This window comes from Dermacentor albipictus, chromosome 2, assembly GCF_038994185.2.
Source record: "Dermacentor albipictus isolate Rhodes 1998 colony chromosome 2, USDA_Dalb.pri_finalv2, whole genome shotgun sequence".
NCBI classification, from domain to species: Eukaryota; Metazoa; Arthropoda; class Arachnida; order Ixodida; family Ixodidae; genus Dermacentor; species Dermacentor albipictus.
The window spans coordinates 121,032,137-121,053,673 of NC_091822.1; the positions used below are offsets into that span (position 1 = coordinate 121,032,137).

General features: G+C 44.3%; 2 long non-coding RNA genes across 15 annotated transcripts in view; one reads left to right on the forward strand and one right to left on the reverse strand.

Annotated features, from left to right (window-relative positions):
• The window catches only part of LOC139056078 (uncharacterized), a 36,269-nt gene extending 33,790 nt beyond the window's left edge, over window positions 1-2,479 (forward strand). Inside the window, exon 4 of the long non-coding RNA XR_011512140.1 lies at window positions 2,428-2,479. This is a non-coding gene — a long non-coding RNA (uncharacterized lncRNA). The remainder of the gene's footprint in view (window positions 1-2,427) is intronic.
• Window positions 1-21,117, reverse strand: part of LOC135914706 (uncharacterized) — a 137,256-nt gene extending 116,139 nt beyond the window's left edge. For 3 of the 14 annotated variants that reach the window (XR_011512130.1, XR_011512129.1, XR_011512128.1), the window contains exon 1: window positions 17,551-17,821. This is a non-coding gene — a long non-coding RNA (uncharacterized lncRNA). Of the gene's footprint in view, window positions 1-15,444; window positions 15,812-16,623; window positions 16,690-17,151; window positions 17,190-17,550; window positions 17,844-20,991 lie in introns of those variants that run through there. The other 11 variants (XR_011512132.1, XR_011512134.1, XR_011512131.1 and 8 more) reach the window with 8 other exon arrangements.
• Window positions 21,118-21,537: the final 420 nt, after the last annotated feature.

Here is a 21,537-nt window from a genome sequence, read left to right on the forward strand (position 1 = left end):
ACTTTGTTCGTCATGCTTTCGTTCAGGCATGGAAGGATGTAAGGTTAAAAGAGACGGCTTAGCTGAACACACGTCATCATCATCATCAGCAGTAGCGGCAGCCTGTTTTATGTCCACTGCAGGACGAAGGCCTCCCCCTGCGATCTCCAAATACCCCTGTCCTGCGCCAACCAATTCCAACTAGCATCCACGAATTTCCTAATTTCATCGCTCCACCTAGTCTTCTGACATCTTCGAGTGCTAAACACACGCTCAGGACACAAAAGGCAATAGATTTCAAATTGAACATTTGATGTTCTTTTAAATAGTAATTGTAATGTGGACTGCTCCGCAACTGGCGATATCAATTGCATGCTAAGTAACTTGGTCGCTGCAAGCTATATTTTCTTCTGAAATTCTTTTCTGGAATTAGCGGAATCAAATATATTCATCTGTGTTTGAAATGAAGACCTCCATTCTCGACAACGGCTTTAAGAGATGCATGGGACGAGGAGCTTTAGCTTCACGAGAGACAAAGGAATGTGTCTAGCGCTACGCCCGAAAGGGCAAGCTGAAGAAGGGAAAGTAATAAAAAAAATGGGGGTGCACTTCACCCCGTCACAAGCATGACATTCAAGGAAGGTGCAACATAAAAAGTGTTATGGCGACAATTCGGGGAACCGAGAGGAACGTCGTAAGAAAGACAGTCGCGCTTTTGGATATCTTGTAGTGCCTCTCATAACAACCAAAAAATAGAAAGGGTAAGTACACATTTGCTAAAAAAAAAGCAAGACTATCTCCACCAGCTGAAGAATTCTAAAGAGCCGCCAGCGTTTCTACCGTAAGTGCATTGTGAGAGCTTCCCTTTATTTTCTTCTTCTTCTGAAACGCGACACCTATGCTTCTTTTTATTTCCCGCATAGATGCTCACTTTCCCATCTCTGGAAAACGGAGTCCATTAAAAGATGAAAAGGAGATATGGGACGTGAAACGGTAAAAAAAGTTTCGCTTGAAAGGAGCAGCAGTGAAGACGATACGAGTCTGAGGTCAGCCGCAGAAACAATCGCCCGAGAGCCAAGAACAAAGGACGACGTCGTGATCGCGGACTGTCCTTCCTCCGGGGTCGTGAAAAAAGCGCAGGCATCGATCCGACCACATAGTTTTTTGGGACGGCAGCGCAACAGGAGACATAAAGGAAAGGCCGACGGTAAACCGAGCGCCTGAGCTGCAGCTCACGCAAAAGCCGGCGAACTGAAACGGAGGTTTCTGCTAACAGCGTGCGCAAAGAATTCAGAACAATGTCGTCCCTATAGCTTCCACTTGATATGGATTTTACTTGCGAAGTTCCTCAAGATAACTCATTGCGTCGCTTAGATATCAATGTTCGACAATCGTGAGATCATTTCTTGCTGGGGACACCAGCCGCGAAGCTTTAAGTCCGTTCTTAATTATTACGCCTCTTGTCACGCCCATTTAATAACGAGAGCAACCGCTTTGTCCCCCATTTCGGCCAGGGTTAACAAAGGCTTGTTTACGCATGGCGGGAACAGCGTAAAAGTACAGATGGACCGGCTTCTATCGGCAGGATTCCCGAAGTTTGTCATTTTATCAGTTTGCAAAAGGTTGTTTTAAATAGTAAAAAGAAGGATAACGTGACCATGCGTAATAATACCAGAAGCGCAAGATAAGAAGAAATGAGCAGCAGTTATCCCATATATGCACAACATCTCGCTTAGGCTGAAAAAAATAATCATGTCGCGATGCGATGTCAAGGTAGTCTTACCATCCCCACGCATGGTCGGGCGCATTTAAAGAATGACCAACGAACGCCTTAGCGGGAGATAAAATAAAGAAGCTGGGCGTGCGCAGCTAATCGTGAAAAGAAATTTGTGGATTACTGCGCAGGCGTTATGATCACAAACAATGCTCACAATGTGTCCATTCACATGCGGCCTTAGTTATATAGGCCAAGCGAGAGGCTGCATCAACAAAAGGCTGGGAAACACAAGAACGACTAAACGAAAGCTAGAACGCCAAACCTAATGTGCAATGCGATAGTAAGCCCCGATTTGAAGAGGTAAATGTGTTGATTGCCATCATGATCAGGGAAGGCGGGGAATTGCTGAGACTTGCTATATCAAGAAACACGGGAACACGTGCGTGAGTCAACCATCAAGACGATAAGGAGCACGTGCTTTTGAGCCTATGCCAACCATAACCTTGTTTGGCATTTAATCTATCAAAAATTCTTGCCATGAATTGAATTTTTACAAACACTTACTATTTGGTTTTCACGTACCAATGTAACTAGTGCCTCTGATACGGTGCTTGATAACGCTTAACCTCGTTTGTATATTTGCGTGTTCTTGACCAATAAATCCACTTGGTAGTCAGCGGTCCTGTTTGTCCGTTTTTCGCTAACCCTACTTTGTTTTTGTTTCTTTCCAGACTTCCGTGTTTCGCGCTGCAAAAATCACGCCATGACCGGATGTAAATGCGTAAGTGAGCATGTGCTTTAGACTGATTCAGTATACTCTAAGCCTCGCCAGCTATGAATCTACGGAAAGTTCCTCTAGTAAGAACGTACCATCGAGACTCGAGATTCAGTAATAAACTCGGGTGCTTTTACGTATCATCGGTCAGGCTTTGTAGAAGCATTTTTATTTGTGATAGTCTAAAACACTGAAGGGCCTAGTTAGGGCATGATCACATATCCCCTGAAGCCATAGTAATTTCCACTAGCATCGTGATAGAGAAAGTGAGAGAAATAGTGAATTTGAGGAAACGAAGAGAGGTGGGCCTGGGCTACCGCACTTAAGACTGCTGCCCTTGACAGGCGAAGTGGTAAAGGAGATGTTAGCGTGTGATGAGAGGTAATTACGACTGCATCAGCTGACTTTCGTGGAGGACGCTCTGGTCACATGGCTGAAGACGACGCCATGTACATCACACTAAGAAAGAAATCATGAAAAATTTCCGCTTGCTCAATAGAGTGCGCTGGATCACTGCTAATCTTCGGCGCACACTTTTCTTCGCCCGATGACTCATGGCCACGATGTACATGTCAGCGTTCATTATATCATGGACTGAGCTCTGAATATTCCAGCCTGCCGGGCACGTCGTTATATTAGAAGCATTCAAATGGACTACCAACCTCGGCTAGGTTATTGTAGGAGCTTTCTTTCGCTCTAGGGGATAGTGACTTCACTAAAACGGTATGACGTGACGAAAAACTATAAACACAACGAGAGATACTAAGTGCGGGGTTGTGGTGATAATGACGATCATGAATATGACAACGATTATTTTCATGCTAACAACCTTGACGAAGAAACATGGCACATGCTCAAATTGGGTCTGCGAACAGTATGGTTATTGTAGGATAAGCATATATAATGATTTCAGGAATTAAACGAAGAAGTCGAATATCGCAAAGCTGGCGTGTGGCCGGAGTTCGTTATTCGAAACGCGCGTTCAATTTGCGTTCAGTTTCGCCTCACGCGATTGGCCTAGGTCGCGCCGACGTCGTCAGCCGCACCCCGCGTCGCTGCCTACGCCAATCGCGTGAGGCTAAACTGAACGCTCGTTTCGAAGAACGATCTTCGATTGCGCCTCTGGTCACAAAAAAATAATGATTGACCTGAAAAGCCAGATTATTTGAATGACCACATTGAACAGCTACACCCATGCACGTCCTTCTATTTCTTCCAAATAATAATGAAGCGAGGAAATGCCTTGGTGCTTCATAAATCGCACTATACATTGGTCTAACTATCGGACCGTATTGGTCTCCCATTGCGCCTACAATATACCAGTTTGCTGCTCTTCTAGAGTTACAATTATTTCGTTACATCCGTGACACTTCAGAAAATTCCGTCTTTAGGCTTCATAGAGACCACTGGAGATATTGGGCTCACGAGGTGGGCTTTTGCTACTGTGAGACAGGCAAAAGGCTGTGAGTCTGCCAATGCCTACAGCTTTGTGCACTGTGTATTCTGTCTCACTCTGCGCTGAACATTCCACCCTTGCCGAGCATTTTTTTTTTTTACATCCAGAGAAACCATTTTTTTTTACTTAATGATTTCCTATTCGCGTTAACGTGAATTCGACGGCACCGATCTTTTTGGCAAAGATCGTAAAGCACGTGTTTTAAAAACCCGAGGGATCCGCGGTGATGGAGAGGCATCATTGTCTATAGGGTGTCGGGAATGATGGAAGACAAATTTACACACGCACGTAAACAATATAACAAGCAAAAACATACCCGCGTAGAAAGTAAGAAAAACAAAAGAAACTATGGCGCCGATATTTTACAGTAAAACAACGTCAAACAGCGACTGTAACAACGGAGGGAAATAAATGCTTCCTGCGAACATCGTCCCCCTCGTCGCCTCGTCTTCCTTTCATGTATGAATTTTTTTCTTTTCTTTTTTTCATGGAGAGGTTCAACTAAATCGTTAAAAACCAGGTCGGAAACAAGTGCAAACAGATGAAGCATGAAATAAAAAATGACGCACTTCGAATCGGTTACCTCACCGCCCTCTGGGGGCGCTGAATGCCGGCAGAGAGGCAGAAAAAGAACCTAGACTTTGCTCTGTCAGCATCTGCGCAAACATGCGTTCAGTGGCAACAAATCTCCTTGGTTTGGGTATATATGGAAGAGCAAGAAAGAGCAGAATATTGAAAAGAGCATGCGTAAAAAAAAAAAGAAGCGCAACCAAATCCCGAAGTTTCAAGGTGGCTGGTGTAGGTTTGTGGCATAGCGAGGGCACCAGTCGCCGTCGGCAACGTTAGCGCTAGACGCAGAAACTAGGAGAGCTGCGTTTTTTGGGCTTTACAAGAGACGTGAAGGTGGGGAACGGAAAGCTTCAAGTTCTCCTTTTGTTTGATATGGATATTCGAGCTTACGTTTCCTCCATACATGCTGTGGCGAGTGTGGTATAATTTAGGTATTTCTGTAAACATCCTCCGACTAAGAAAATCAATTTTTGGTGCAGTAGTGTGCTGTATATATGCGTCGTCTTCATGTGGAGTGTAGAAAACTGCAGCTTCCGAGTATTCCGAGTGTGTCTTTTTGAATGTGCGCGGCATGTGCTCTTTTCAGGAATCTTACACGTTAAGTAGGACACAGCAGTGAAAAGCTCGGTAAGCGTGGAGAAGTCGATTTTTCTTGGACTGTTTCAGTTGCGTTTAGGCCCCAGAAAAGATTATTAGCCTATTGCCACATCAACGTTAACTTATGCACACTTAGGGCCATCACCGTCACCGTGATGGTGCGTATATATTCCGAGTGCGATAGTAGGAGCGCCCCACATGGCGTATGCTCCGGATGCGAGCGCGAACATGCGATGTTGAACCGAGAAGATTGGTGGATTGACGCCTGCTGCGTTTCTGCGCGCTCATTGTTAGCGCTATAGACGTCGAGAGCGCGCTAGTGGAGGAAAGCGTGCGCCTCTTGCTCGTGGTCATCGAGTGAGAGGTGCTCATGTTTCTCTTATTTAGTTAGTAAGTGAATGTTCACTGTCATTTATGTGGCTGCTAGAACTGTTGCTCTTCCTGTAATTGTGTAATACATTGCTTGCCCTGTGAGTGCCTCGATTTTCAGGTCAACTGAGCCAGCCCAGTGAAACTAGGTAACAGGATGAGGAGGGTGGTGCCGGCGTCTGCAATTGATCCGCTTCTGCTTACTTGGCTTGCGGTGGCTGATCGAAAATTGCGGCATCTTGCAACGGAAGGTTAAAAATACCGCTAAAACGGATACTGAGAAAGGTATAATTGACAGTGCAATGTCGTGCTGAAAGGTCCATATAACGTGATACGGCTACGCAAAATATTTTATTATACGCAAAGAAATCCATACTCCCCGGCAGCTTCGAGTAGCCAGTACCGCAGCGGTCGCCGGGCAGCCATCTTCTATTCCTTTCTTAACGGGGCAGTGCCCGGCTATTCACAAGAATTTTCAATATTTTGGGGCATATTAATGCGTTTTTAACGTGTACACATAACTTTGACGCGGTGAAATTTTGCGGTTTTGTGGCGTCGCTTGACAGACGGGCAAAGTGGGTGCAGCCAGAAATAGTTCGACCAATAGCAATTGGTCAAACAACGTCTTTTTCGCTAATGGCGAGAAAGAAGTCACATCGGATGTTGTTTTTCTTCCGTTCGGTCTAATCATGCATAATCAGCGTGTGCATATCATATTAGATGGGGCGTTTTCGCGTTTTTCGTGATGTGGTTTTCGTTTTTCGTGATTTCGCGTTTTTCGTGACAGACAGGCGCATGGGTGGTGGCTCCAAAATTTTTTGACCAATTGTGGAGAGGTGATTGCAGAATTGGAATGGGAAAGTTTGGAATAGCTTTATGTTATAGCGCCCCAAATCTCGGCGGAAGCAGCCGTATTTTGATCGAGGCGAAATGGAAAACACCCATGTCCCATGCATTGCTGGCACGTCTAAGGTCCCCTCGTGGTCAAAATCAATGCGGAGTCCCCCACTATGGTGTGCCTCATAATCAAATCGGGGTTTTGGCACGTAAAACCCCAGAATCCATCCACCAATTAGTTTCTGAGATGCAGAAGCAATCATCTCACCTGTAAAATATATTCGAGAGCGGAAAAGAGCGATGGAAAAAATTAAGCACGCATTTCAAGTTTCCTCCTGCTTTGTAGCGTTATCTGCTAAACGGAGATAATAAAAGCCACTTGCATAAGCAGAAAACATAAGCTAGAGTTTTACCATATTTTTCTGTAAATGATTGAAGCTGCCTAGTTATTCTATGTAGTTTCACCTCTACTATCTCACACCTACGTGTTCTGTCGCAATCGCAAAGTATAGTGTCTATTGGACCCTACTCAACTTCATTTAGCCCCAGCATTTGGCCGGAAAACATCCAGATATTCAGAAAAAAAGGCCCAGTTTATTTAAAAGAGAAGTGAATAAACAGATCAGAAGAAAGATGTAAATGCATCATATTCTTCATAGGTGGGCACATTGCTTGCCTTGACAACAATAGTGTAATGCCTTTGACCGTTATAAAATGGAGTTCTGTCACGAGTTTGTTCTCTGGGAGGCAGACAGGCGGAAACGACGAACTTATAACTTCAAGAACTTCATTAGACGAACTTGTGGCACAGGAAAGGAATTAATTAACGCAGCACCTGAGATAATCGATCAACTTGGCATTGCTATATGGTGGCTTTGAACAGTATACCTGCCATTCGGCGATAGAACACGCCTTTTTCAATATTGGCGATGTGGCCCAAACCTAAAGCGCACTAAATCAACAGTTTTCGCAACAATTTCGGAAATCCCTAAAAGTATAGTGATGGATGTCTACCCTATTACGGTATTACTCGAGTAGTGTGTACTGGAAAGTGCCCTGCAAAGCGTGGCAAGAAGAGATTACTCCGCTGTTAACAAGCAGGAGGCGGCAAGAGGGGGGGTCAGCACTTCGGCATCAGGGGGAACATAATCACACTTATGTCAGAGTGAATGGGAAATATGTCTGAGGTACAAATCAGCCTGTCAGGCGTGAGTGAGTGAGTGAGTGAATAAACTATTATTTGGCCCAGCGAAACGCAATAAAACGCGCACCCGGCTAATCTCACGACGGAACTGACAGATATATTGGTGCCAATACATGGCGGCCGAATTCAAGACCCAGGGGCGGTTCTCTTTGAGCAACCAACATAAATAGATAAGGCTCGACTTATGCTGGTTGTGTGCGTCGAAACTAATTGCGGAGTGGAAAAACTTCCTGAATTCCGGCCTTTTGGCACCGCGTACTGTATATCCAAGCCATCCATAGTATCTTCAAGACGAGCTGCATTTTGGTCCCTAAGTCGGGAGGGGAGCCCCGGGTTTACTACAGTCTCATAAGCAAAACAAATATCCTGCTTTCCTTCCAAAATGGTGCTGGGTGGTAATGATTATTGAACGATAATTTCAATTCAAAGGAGCATCTACAAAACCAGTGACTGCTTCTTCGAGTGCCTCGACTTTGGCGCCAATTGTCCACAGCATTACTGATGACACAGCTTTCCCACGCGCTGCCCGCAAGTTTGGTGAGGCCACGTGTCAAGTGGCATCCTCGGAGAATGGTGGATGTGTCAGTGATTCTAATGCTGACAGTACGCTTGCACACGTTTTGTTCGACGGTGTTCTTGGCATCATATTTGGCTTCCGTTGTTAAATGTGAGCATATCCAGCTTTTGTTTTTGTTTTATGCGAAGCATATTACGAGAGCTCAACCCAGCTCCTCAGGCGCGGCGGTGTCGCCTTGAAACCACGTGACACCGTGACGTCACGGCAGAGGAGAAGTGGCTTTGGCTCAACTCTTGCAAGATGGGCTGGGTGGGAATCGAACCAGGGTCTCCGGAGTGTGAGACGGAGACGCTACCACTGAGCCACGAGTACGATGCTTCAAAGCAGTACAAAAGCGCCTCTAGTGAATGCGGTGTTGCCTTAGAAACGAGCTGTTTCTAAGGCTCAGGCGTGCGTCGCTTGCTCAGGCACACATTTCGTTGCCGCTCCGAACGCTGCGTTGCTCGACGCTCACCGCGTCCAATGCGGGGCGTCCAAGGCGAAGCAGAGTAACGCATGAGTTGTTTCTTCGTCTAGCCGAACCAAATATAGCCAAGCAACAGCAGTTCACCAAGCTAAACAGTGGTTCAACAACTAAAATAAAGGCTAGTATGCTTCGCATCCTGGGCTTAACCTTACCTAAGCCACAGCCATTTTTTTTCACCCAAGAAACAAAGGTGGCGGTTCTTGCCGTCATGTGAGACATGAGATAGATGTTCTCGAAGTCACAGTCAATCATAAATAAACAATTGGCAGTGGCTTAGCTCGGCTATGCCAGGTTATACGTAGCGAAAGCTAAGGCATAGTATGGTTAGCCTTGGTTAATCTTGATTGCAAGTCCAGGTTAGTCTGGTTGCCTAGCTATGTTGCGGCGCTTAGCCAGTCGTTCGGCGCGCTGTTCGTCTGTTTCCTGGTTGATTCGTTTCCTGTTCATCTCGTTCCGATGTCGATTCCAGGCCTCCTCCTGCTTATCAGAATTGTCACCGTCCATACTGCCGCCTCAACAGTAGTTGTGGCGCACGCGAGCTCGCCTTTTCAATCTTCCGACATGTTATCAGGCATGCGACGCAGCTGGTGAAGTGAGCGGAGGCGAGCGCAACGACGAGGAACACGTGTGACTTAATACCAAACGGCGGAGGCGGAAAGACGTGGCGCTGCGCAGCGGCGGAACACTTGTGGCTCGGTGCTACTAGTGGCGCATGCGCAGTAGTGACTAGGGAACGAGAGAGAGAGAGAAATATCAGCGGTGAGGCGCGCGTTGTGACGTCATGTGCCTCCTCGGAGCACCGCCTCGGCGATATCGCAAGTTCGCAGCCAGTAAAGTTTTCGCTTTAAAATCCGAATGGTTTATCATACACGATTCTCTGCTTTCGTCAACCAGGTGTGAAATTGGAGAGAAGCATTGGAGACAAGGATGCACTACAACGTGCAAATTGCGCAATCACAGGATGGTAAATGAACGCCAACTCTAGCGTCAGCTCGCCACACCTGATGTAGAAATATTATAAACTAACGGAAGTTTTGTTGCCTACTAGCGCTTTTAGGCTCATCATTTCCCTCCGCTGTTGCTATCCGCGATTACTATATTTTCGGTTTTTACGTCATGCTACTTGGGAAATCGTTTAAACACTATAGAGAAAAACATTCGTATCATTCATGAACGAGAGCGTGACAAACTAAGCCGCGAGGAAACACGATCCTCCAGTCATTTGAAACAGGCCAGTACATCTTACGTGCTTATGCGTACACCACTGGCTTCGCGGCGCGCGGAAGCTCACCCACACGCGCATTGCGTTTGCCGCGCCTGGCGAGCAACCTACAAGCCGCGTGCCAGCGTGCGGCCTCTAGACTCACTAGTTTCGCCTTTTGATTTATGGCCTGAATTATTTTACAATATTTTTTTTCTAGAATAATCGTTTCGTGTTTCTGTGAGGGAGCCATGGCGCCGATATTTGTCTGGAGAAGATATCTGGGCTTGCGCCGCGCTTTGGCGGGTACGATCTGCTCTGCACCCTCTGCTCATGCGCGAGACACGTGGGATAGGAGCCCCCGAGTTAAAGCTTCCTATCCGCGGCTCCTCTATAAACTATTATTTGGCCCAGCGTGGGAAAGGAGAAAGGAGAAAGGAGAAAGGAGAAATATGGGAAAGGAGAAATCGATTTTTTTTTCGGCAACGATGGCACCAAGTTTGGTGGGGTTTCTTGAGTTTAAAAGAAAGCGTCAATATCTAGTGACTGTTGGAAATGGATTTTTACTTAGGCCACTGATATTTTTTGATAAATACTCTAATAAGTCACAAGTTTTCGGAAAACGAAACTATAAAGTTTACAACTCAGAAACTCAACAATGAACAAAGGTATCACAATTCTGTATATTACATTATAACACATTCAGGTGGACAAATTTGATGTATTATACATGGTTCTAAAATTTACCACTAATATGTGAGTAACACTTTTGCAAGACATTCGTAAACATTGTAACATACTCACGTAAGACATAGAACAATATATTAAATTTGTCTGCTTTAGATGTTCTGCCTGATTCAATTTACGGAACGGCGATATCTGTTTTTGAGGCAGAGTGACCAATTTCTAAACTTCGGGTTCCCCATTTTTAAGCACACGATTATTAAAAAACATTTGTACAATAGCTCAGGCAATAAAGCAAAATTACGTTTCCAACAGTCACTAAAACTTAACTTTTTGTCTCAAATTCCACAAATTTCAATAAGATCGGCTAAGGGGTTATCTCAGCAAAACATTTCTGCGTTTTTCATGTATTTGAATAAGCGGCGTCTGAGTTGGAGTCGAGCTAAAGCTTCCTCATAAGGCTTCAGCACCCGCATTCACAAAGCTTTTCGTTTCATTCGTAGGTGTTCTTTGTCATTGGCTGGCTGCCTTCGCCAGTAATAGATATATCCTCAGGATTGGTTGAAGTTTGTTTGCATGGACAAACCTAGCGTAAGAGAGCTTTTTTGAAAACTAGAGCACGTTTACTCATGAAGAGTGAAGCCGCATCAAATAGAAAACGACGTCTGTCGGATATTTCGAATGATTCACTTACTAACGCTGATATTGATCTTGACATACTAGTTGATCTATGAATATTTTTAATTTGGTCAACACCATTTTAAACCATCAGAATGCTAGAACCTCCCGTGTGTTTGTGTTTCGGCAACTTGTGGTAAAGAAACTTGCTATCTCTTGAGCAAAGCTTTGCACTCCTGACTAAATTTACCTATGCACAAAGGCGGCATGTAAGCGTTTGTTTGTTTGTTTGTTTGTTTATTGGTTTCTTTCCAATACAAGGAAAAAGCGAAGGGAGAGCTAAAGGCTACTAGCCTGACGAGGCCCTCCCTCCGCATACAGTTTCGACAACATTACAAAAGAGATTTGAGAAAAACAGCACACACATTTGTAGTTACACTCTACACAGTTCTATGTCATAGAGGATCTAGTTCATATCACTGCACACAAATATATAAAACAGATTTCTTGTCATAGATGTGACAGAACGGGAAAAAAAAAAAAACATATGAACGCAAATGCAAAATGTCAATCATCGTAGCGAACATATGAAAAAAGAGAAAAAAGGCGACATCCAACACACAGTAAAAGAGCACTGTTTTACAGACAAACGCTACATATGGTTTTAAATGAGATGTCACTGGTAGCGAATTTCTTTCTCGATAACCATTGTTTTGAATGTTTTTTTCTTAATCGATTTGTTGAGGTCGACATCATCTGGAAGTTTATTTAGAAGCACCGGAATTTGGTAATTTAAATGTTGTTTTCCATAATTCGTGCGTGTTCGAGGCTTTCTGCGCTCTTGCCTTCGAAGGGCGAGCGTGTGTGTTTCAGCGGGATTGCTAAATGCGTGTAGTTTATGTTTTTGTACATACTGCAATAACTTGAAGCAATAAATTTCATCAGCTCTTAGCAGAGAATACTTTACAAACAGTGGACCTGTTGGCAAGTCTTGTGGGTGTCCTGCATATCTTTCGAGTAGGCGAAGTACACGCTTCTGAAACTTTAGTATTCGGAGGTAGTTTCTACTAGAGGTTGTACCCCAAACCAAAATACAGTAGGAAAGTCTGGAATAAAAGAGAGTATAATAAAGAGAAACTTTAAGCCACAAAGGTATAAGTGAGCTTATTCTATACAAGCAGCCGAGCGATCTACTGAGCTCCAAAGCAAGATTATCAATGTGGGTGTTCCAAGACAAATTTTCTTGGAACCATACTCCCAGAAATTTTTGCTTCACCTCTTGTTTTAACGGAGTGCCCCGAAAGGTAATATGAATATCATTCTTCATTGGCTTGTTAATCGGAGCGAATATAATATATTTGGTTTTATTAGTATTCAACTGTAACCTGTTGGCATGTAACCAGTCAGAAAGTGACTCCATATACTTATTAACAATCTCCTGAAGCTCTGTAAGGGTACGTGCAGTGAAGAAAATGTTCGTGTCATCTGCGTACATTATTAGTTTAGGGGAATTATAGATGCTACAGAGATCATTAATATAGACTAAGAATAATAGCGGTCCAAGAATAGAGCCTTGAGGAACACCTTGTTTAATTACTATTTTTGTAGTCGTTCCTTGGTGGACACTTACATATTGAAGCCTATTGCTTAAGTAACTCTCTATCAGTTTAAGGACGACGCCGCGAACACCGTATCTTTTTAGTTTAATTAATAGCACATCATGACACACTGAGTCAAAAGCTTTTCGTAGATCTACAAACAGTCCTAGCGTGTAAAGCCTGTGCTCAAAGTTATGTATAATATCATGCTTGATACTGAGAAGTGCGTCCTCGGTAGATTTTCCTTTTTGAAATCCGAACTGCATGTCACTTATTACCCCATATTTCGCAAAGAATTTTTCTAGTCTTATATTTATGGCCCCTTCAAATACTTTCGATAGAACAGGCAGGACCGAGATTGGCCTATAGTTGCTTATGTCTCCTTCAGCACCACCCTTGTGAATAGGACAGATGCGGGCTATCTTGAGCGAGTCAGGGAAGATTCCAGTCTCAAACATTTTATTTATTATGTCTGCTAGGATGGGGGATAGGATTTCAGACACATGTTTAATTGGCATTGCTTTAATTTCATCAGAACCAGAAGCAACATCATTTCTAATCCCATTGATAAGTTTGTTGATTTCGTGAGGAGTTACTGGTGCGAGAACCATAGAGTTCACTATCGTAACACTGTTATCAACCAAGTTATGCTCTTCATCATTTTCCTGCTCGTACACTGCGCTCGTGGCAAAATAGGCGTTAAGGGCGGTGGCCGCTTCAAGACCGGTTAGTGTGCCTGTAGGTGTGACTATTTTTAGTACGGTACATTGTTCTTTCTTCCCAGTTAGATTTTTTACTTCATTCCATATTTTCCTAGGATCCTTACCTATTTTGGCAAAAACCTGTTCATAATATTCTACCTTAGCATTTTTAATTTCACTGCTCAGTTTATTTCTATACTGTTTGAAAGTGATTAGGGCATCTTCTCCTCGCGTTTTTAAAAACATATGGAACAAACGGTTCTTTTTTGTTATTTTCTTTAATAAGGAGTTGTTAATCCAGGGCTTCCGTATTCTTTTACATCTTGGCCTACTCAGTTCCGTTGGAAATGCTTGATTGTAGCATGCAATAAGTTTATCAAGAAAAATATTGTACGCCTTACTAGGGTCGTCTTCTTTTAATACGCATGCCCAATCAACGGTAGCAACGAGAACGCAAAAGAGTTTCAATGACTGATCATTTATCCTGCGGATGATCTTCTTTGGTACATGACTACGTTTACCACACAAAGAGGGGATAAGACAAAAAGCTGGAAGGTGATCACTAATTCCTAGCGTCAGCAATCCAGCAGCACAATTCGGTGGGTGTATGTTCGTAATACATACATCAAGCAAAGTTGCAGTATTGGGTGTCACTCTTGTTGCTTCGACGATAGTGTTTACGCATGCGTAAGATGTGACTAATTCTGTCAGTTGTCTTGAAGGGGCATCATGCGATAGCATATCTATGTTGACGTCACCCATTATCACGAAAGACAGACCAGTACAAGTAAGGTGTCGCAGTAGATTGTCTAGGAACTCGAAGAAATTTGTTTTGTTACCTGCGGGTGGCCTATAGATAACGGCAGCTACATTATTTTCCACATGTATGGTAAGGCACTCAACATCATTGTTAACGACCGAAAAATCACGCAAAACTTCATGAGACATAGGTCGTTTGATGTACGCGGCTACGCCACCGCCCCTTCCATGCGACCTAACAGCACCTTGATAAGCATAGTTTTGAAAGAATGGGGGTTGTTCTTCAACTCTTAACCACGTTTCTGTGAATAACATCAAATTAAATTCAACGGTCAATGAAGTGAAGAAGTCGCGTAATTCTTCTTGTTTGTTTCTTATACTGCGCACGTTCAAGTGGAACACTCGCAATTGGTTCTGAGTAGTCTCTGCCAAAGAATTGAAGGCGTTTATAGTATAGTAGTGAGAAGAGTTTAAAGCTGCCATATTCTTGCTTGTTGCTATTTCTGGCATGTGGTTAATCACTTCACTTAGTTTCGCGGGATATTTTTTCCAGGTCACTCGTAGCGTTTATCCGCAAAGTTGCAGACTGTTCGTCCCTTCGAGCAAAGATTTTGCCACCGTTTGTCCACACAAACTTCCAGCCTACTTCACGCTTTTTCTTTGTCGCCGCACCGAGAAGCTGCTTACCATGACGGGTAAGATGCTCATTCACGTAGACTGGCTTAGATTCTTCAAAACCCAGTTTTGTAGTGTTAATCCGGATTTTTCTGGCCTTCTGAAGGACAGCATTGCGTTTTGTGCGTCGGACAAAACGAACGATGATATTTGTCTCATCATGTCTTGCAGTCGGCACTCTGTGGCATGCATCAATGTCGGCATCGGTAATTTCTTCATCCACAAGCGCACCAATCTTTTTAATTATGATCACTGGCTCGCCATCAAGTGGCACTCCCTTAATTTCGAGGTTATTTCCCCTCTGGTATTGCTCCAGCTCCTCGATGCGGCGTGACAGTCGCGCGTTGTCAGCTTTAAGATCTTTATTTTCTTGAAGCAAATTATGAATGTCATCTCTTAGTGTCCTTAGGTCCTGAATGTCTTCTTTCAGTGTCTTTACATCTTGCAAGCTATCTTTGATTGCCCTGAGCTCAGCTCTCAGCTCCCGCCGCAAGTCCTCAATCGCTTTAGCCGTTTCCCCTGGCATAATAAATCGATGCAAAAGTAAACAAAGATTTACAACAAGTAAATCAGCAGCAGACTAGGCCACATGTACATTCGGCAGGTGCGTTCGGCAGCGGTGCACTGGTATTGTTTTGGAATAGCAAAGGACAATGCTTACCTGCAAAGAGCAGATATGAATCTCAGTGACGTTGAACACAGGTGCACCGCTGCCGAACTGCCGTGAGGAAGGATTCGGCGATCCCTTTTAAGCCCAGCAGAAGATGCTTGCAGCCCTCTGTCGTCGCAAAACCAATGCTTGCGGTTAACAGCCGATGTCTGGGGGGCGTCAGTCTTGCCTTCACGTCGATCCCAGCAGTGCGGTCTGTGCTGGCCGATAGCAATCTTCTACGGCTTCTGCGATGAAAGAACTGCAAAGAGCAGATATGAATCTCAGTGACGTTGAACACAGGTGCACCGCTGCCGAACTGCCGTGAGGAAGGATTCGGCGATCCCTTTTAAGCCCAGCAGAAGATGCTTGCAGCCCTCTGTCGTCGCAAAACGAATGCTTGCGGTTAACAGCCGATGTCTGGGGGGCGTCAGTCTTGCCTTCACGTCGATCCCAGCAGTGCGGTCTGTGCTGGCCGATAGCAATCTTCTACGGCTTCTGCGATGAAAGAACTGCAAAGAGCAGATATGAATCTCAGTGACGTTGAACACAGGTGCACCGCTGCCGAACTGCCGTTGTAACGTGGAACTGCCGTTGCAACAGCGTTGTAACGTTCTATCTTCTACGCATATCATGGGTTACACAGCAGTACTTACAACCCACAATTTTAATTATAATACACCTGAACTCAAGCATGCTACATAATCAATAACCTTAACACGTAAATATCTCGGAGTGAAAATAAACGGTAACCGATCATGGTAGGAATACATAACATTTATTTCCAACAAAGCTAATGGCGCACTGGAATACCTCCGCAGAAACATTAACAAGGCCCCTCCGCATCTTAACCTATTTCTATACGCAACAATAATTCACCTAAAGCTAGAATATGCTGCAGTAATATGGGATCCTCTGAAAGACGCGTTAAATAATGTGTCGTAAACCGTGCAATACCAATCGGATTTATTCTCGTGGTAGGCAGTCATACGTCGAGTGTCACTTTGTTGCACTCTTGCACTTTGCCCTCTAGATCTCATAGAACGAAGAAACATTTCTCGCCTTTCTGTTTTTCAAATATCTGTTCTCTCAAATCAAACCCCAAAGTGTGCGTTCATTTCAGAACTATCGCATTTGTAATCGCTCGAGGACCACCCCAATAATGGGGCCCTTCATTTATGTAACGCTTACCTTATAATTGCTCTTGCGAAAGACGACCAGGAACTGGTATCACCTTCCACCCTCCGGCGCTGCCCACTAAGGGTAACAATTAAGTTATTCAAAATTGCCATCGCGAACCTCTTTTCTAATTAAAGGCACTTGAATATTTGTGTCTGTTACTGTTGCAATGAATATGTAATGCAAACACCTATGTAGCTCTCCCTGGATCCTGAAGATATTGTAATAAATAAATAAATAAATAAATAAATAAATAAATAAATAAATAAATAAATAAATAAATAAATAAATTAATTAATTAATTCTCATTTATCGCACCTGCGTACGTTTACATCTGGTCCCGTAGCACTAGCGCCCTCTTAGCGGCATTCCAGTTAGTATTTGCACTTTACCTAAAAAGAATTTACTCATGTATCGCGTACTCCATACATAAGAACACAAAAAAAGTAAAAGGAAAAAAAAAGAAGGCAGGCTGAACATGCAGGTGGCATGCTGCACTCAGTGTCACTGACTATATGCATAAAGGCAAAACGTACGTACTACTTATGTCTTCGAAGTATGGTCGGATGGAACTATCGCTGGCGACATAATGAAACTGGAGGCGACCGCGCTGTAACAGAAAGGATCTCGCCGCGCCTAATACCTTGCTCGTCTCTCGAGTGTCGAACACAAGCTTCGATGTCTCGCTCACTCTTGTTATTAGTGCGGCCTCTTTTTCCGACGGATTTCTGCGGGCCCTATATGGCGCTCAAACTGACGGTGCGTTGTTTCACTTCATGCTATAGGGTCTTAGCAAGTCTAGCACTAATGGCGGGACACCTACAACGGCCATAGCTTTGTAGGTAATCTTTGTTCTTTGCAGGCTTGATTCGCTGGTTGCCAAATCTAATCGAGGAAAGGAGGCATAAATACGAGAACCCTCCATGTTTCCATGCTTACCTTTCTGCACCAAGTAGTCCGTGTCTTCCCTTTGAAGGTGCTTTCAGCCCACTTACTTTTTTTTGGCGCAGCGCGACATATTAGATCAACGCGCCGGGCCAGACTTCATTAGTAGTGCGTGTAACATTGCAGGCTGGCCGGACTCAGTATACCGGAAAGAAAATTGCGCTGTTCGCCGACGCGTCCATGGCTCACCTTGTTTCTGGTCGTGGTAAAATAATCGCGTTTCTCTGAAGGTGCGGTCTCTCTCGCAAGCAACGAGCCCACAAGGAAGCGCGCGAGTTGCTTAAACCTGGCAGCCTTGTGTTGCACCTGCGCGACGCCTGGCGTTAGAAACCTTATCAGGGAGAGCATGACAGTCTGCCTTTTTTTTTTAGGTTCCGGACAGACGAGATGCAATAGGAGACTGAACAGGTGAATTCATGGCATCTGCCACCAAGTACTCTAAAGGAATTCACGCAGGTCCAACTCACCTGATGTAGTCCATAGCACACTCCAACAGCGTGTGCTAAATTCTAAGCAAGGTTTGTCTTAAAAGCAAGTACTACCGCCAGAAAGCAAGCTTATTTGAACTTTCTTATACGAACACCGAATAATATTCAAGATATGGTGCTTGGGCGTCGATACACCGTTGTCAACGTTTCTGTAAATACCAGTAGGCCTCCTGATAGGCGCCAAATAGAACGTGTTTTAAGGCCTATGGGGCGGCAGCTTCGGCTTTGTGTACAGTCTCAAAATTTAAAGCCGCGGTATTCGGCGGAGCAAAAAGAAATCGCCTGGGGCCACGTCATGTTTGTAAGACGGCTTCATCAGCGTCGCCAGGCAGCGCTTGGACAAAAACTTTCATTTTCAAGCGAGGTGTGAATCAGAGCATAGTCGTGATGGACAATTCTCGCAGTGGCGATCTCATAGCTGACGCGGAAAACTCCCTTTCTCAAACGAACAAGTAATCCTGGGTAAAATGTAGCGTCGGCAGTTTGCGCACATGGTACGAATTCCGTTGCTCAATGGCACGCTTCCTTTAAACATTGGACCATATAATATGATACTTTGTATATAAATTGCATTTCTTTTTTATGTAACGCCTCATCAACGCCTGCCGTGACACGCATGCGTACCTCAGACTCCCCTCTGCCTACTTTGCTTGTCGGTGCCGCCATGCAGCTGCTCTACTCGCCGAAAAAAAAAAACGTTATTACTTCCCGTGCACATTATGTACAACAAACGGCAACTCGTACACTGGCGGTAGCATTGGTCCTATTCAGCTCGCATCCTCACGAAAGGTTTACGTTTATCCCCCACAAAGATCGCGAGCTTAATCTCTGCAATTTATATGTTCACGTAGCACTACGCTCGCAAACTATGCGGAAATGCAAGTGCCAAACCAAGCTTATGCACAGTGTGAGACGTGTACGCAGCGACGTCGCGAGGGAAGAGTGGCGATGGGCACTCACGGCAGGCCCGTGCGCGGCGAAGCCCGACACATATCATGCTACATTGAAGGATTCGATAACTCTTGTATCAGATTGACATGTACTCATTCTGAAGGACTGGTCCAGAATGAGCTCACACCCAGTGGCAAAACGCAAAATAAACATATGCATAAATGGAAGAATACGTTCATATAATGTGCTATTCTGTTAAGAGGTCGATCTTCGTTAGATTTACCTAGAGCCTAGATAATATGTGCAGGTTTTATGGTGGAATTTCTTTTTTTACTGCGCCTAACAGTGATGCGCTTAATGATACTAACATGTCAGTCGTTTACGTATGTTATGTAAGCCCGCTCACTGATGCTTACAGTCTGCGTACATATGTCATGTATAAATCGCCGCCGCCGCCGCCGCTGTCCTTATCACAGGCGGCATAGCGGCAGCAGTATACACGTATAATGTTACGGGTTACATCTCTTTGCAAGAACAATGTTTACAGATGAACCAAGAGAGGAAGAGAAGAAGGACGAAGTGAAAGAAGTAGCTGAAGCTAGAGATTGAAGCTGCAGTACAAGATGTGATGTTCTTCAATCGTAGTGTCTTGTTCTATCATTCGTGACAGCGAAGACATTGAAAACCATGCCTCTCAAAACACACACACACAAACACACACACACACACACACACACACACACACACACACACACACACACACACACACACACACACACACACACACACACACACACACACACATATATATATATATATATATATATATATATATATATATATATATATATATATATATATATATATATATATATATATATATATATATATATACATACATATATATATATATATGCCGAAGTTCCTGGAGGGATTGATGGCTGTCGCCACAGCACAATCGGCAGTACAAGAACGCAGAATGAGCAGGTTCTGGGTGCGCTTCCCACAGGAGGCCATTAAGTTAGCTTTCCGTTACTTTCATTTCCATTTTTATTAGTTACTACATGTCAACTTCGACCACGGCTAATTTCTCCTATATATATATATATATATATATATATATATATATATACATATATAGACGTCATGTATATAATTTATTCATTCATTTATTTATTGCTCAGTTACCAACCCCCACCCACCCAGTAGGAGACAGTTGCCACGCAACACCAGGAAAAGGGTAGGCATTGACAGCTTCAGTTTAGCGATATGTGCACTTTAACGTCTCGAATCTGCAGAGCGGATTACAGGCGTGCTCGCTGCATCTGGTGACTCGATAATAATTCGTAACACTTGAATTTCTTGGCGTTTCGAGCGCAGGTCTTTGCCGCCCGTTACTGCGGCAAGCGTCGGCGCCGTCGTAACCAAGCGAACGGGCTTAGCGAGAGATGAAAGAGCGAACACGGAGCGGGAGACCAATGGAGAGCACCACCTTCAATGACGTGCTCACGGCCATCTGGTGTCATGTGGATCCGCTCGAACACTCGATGCGTAATCATATCCTGTCTCAGCCGGACCGCTCGTTTCTTGTCACCGTCGGCTCGCACCAGCTGTCTCTCGCACTTGTTTGGTTTGCTTGGTTTGGTCTCGTTCATGCTTGTTTCGAAAGTAATGGTTTGCGATTGCTTTGTAAACTCGTTGTATGCGCAACGCGAATCATGCACTACTTTCTAGAAGCCACGCGGAAGCAGTGATTATACTTTAACCTTCGACGAGCCACGTATAAGGGCCGACGCGTTTGACCTGCAGATCAGATTTTCTGCGATCAGCGACTCCTGGTACATGTCTGTGCAATGCCACATCAATTTCTGTGCGATGCCACATGACGTAATCCTCGTCCACTACAGGTTTATTCGTTCTGGCCTTCTAAACACGTGCACTAATACCCCTGCTCTCAAGAGCCTGTGTGAAGCCCAAACCACTGAGCTATTTCGCACAGCGCCACTGTAGTGCAAAAATTTAAAGATTAGTGCGCTCCACTCTGAAATTCACTTACTTTCGAGGCATGGGTTCTAATTCCAGTGAGGGCGATTCTGATGAAGGATTCTTCAGTTTTCTTCACGCTGTGGCAATGCTGAAGCTGGAGATGATGCGGTGGCTCAATGACGAAAAAAAATCATCGCTGTGTGCAGCCGCCGATGCCTGCAATCGTGATAAGCATAGCAGAATGGACGGAAAGACGGACAGGACAAGAGGACAAGGCAAACGAAGTTTTTAGACCTTTACTGTCTCACATTAAAACATATTCTATCGCGCTTCCACAACCTTAAGCAAACTAGAAAATTACGATAGGTAATGTGATCAATAAATGGTCCAACAACAAAAGACTCGTTTTAAATAGCCGAGTTATGGTACTGTCACAGGTGTTCTGCAGTCGGCAATTAGGATCGTCAAAAGTACCTGCGAATTTGGTTTCTTTTTTTTCATATACAACGAGGGTTTTATGTGCCAGAATTAACATCTCATTATAACGCATGCAATAGTTAGGGACCACGGACTGATTTCGGTCACCAGGGCTGCGGTTTCTGTAGTGTGCACCCAA